Source organism: Mirounga leonina, unplaced genomic scaffold, assembly GCF_011800145.1.
Source record: "Mirounga leonina isolate KUSES-001 unplaced genomic scaffold, KU_Mleo_1.0 Mir_171, whole genome shotgun sequence".
NCBI lineage: Eukaryota > Metazoa > Chordata > Mammalia > Carnivora > Phocidae > Mirounga > Mirounga leonina.
The window spans coordinates 21,720,360-21,720,826 of NW_023270436.1; positions in this window are offsets into that span (position 1 = coordinate 21,720,360).

Below are 467 nucleotides of genomic sequence, written 5' to 3' on the forward strand. Positions count from 1 at the left end.
TAGGCGGTGGGCGGAGCGAGAACAATGGGGTGGAGCGCAGGCGGTGGCGGGCGAGGGGCGGGACTGGGACGAAGGGGCGGAGCGAGATCGGGGGCGTGCCCGGCCGTCGGGCCGCCCCCCACCGCGCCCGCCCCGCCTTCCCGCTCCCCCCCGGCAGCCGCGGCGGTCGAGTGCGGGGAGGGAGGGGAGAGCGGGTCACGACGTTGCCGGGGCGGGGATAACCCCTCACGTGGAGCAGATGAAAGGGCCGCGGCGCGACGGCCGGGGGAGCCGAGCCGAGCCTGCGACCCACAAAGCCGCCGCCGCCGCCGCCGCGATGGGGCTGTGAGGCGTCCGCCCGCGCTCGGTCCTCCGCCGGCCCGCGACTATGCCCGGCCGCGCCCGCCCTCCGCGCCCTCCCGCCGCAGGACCATGAGGCCGCGCTCGGGCGGGCGCCCAGGGGCCCCGGGCCGCCGCCGCCGCCGCCT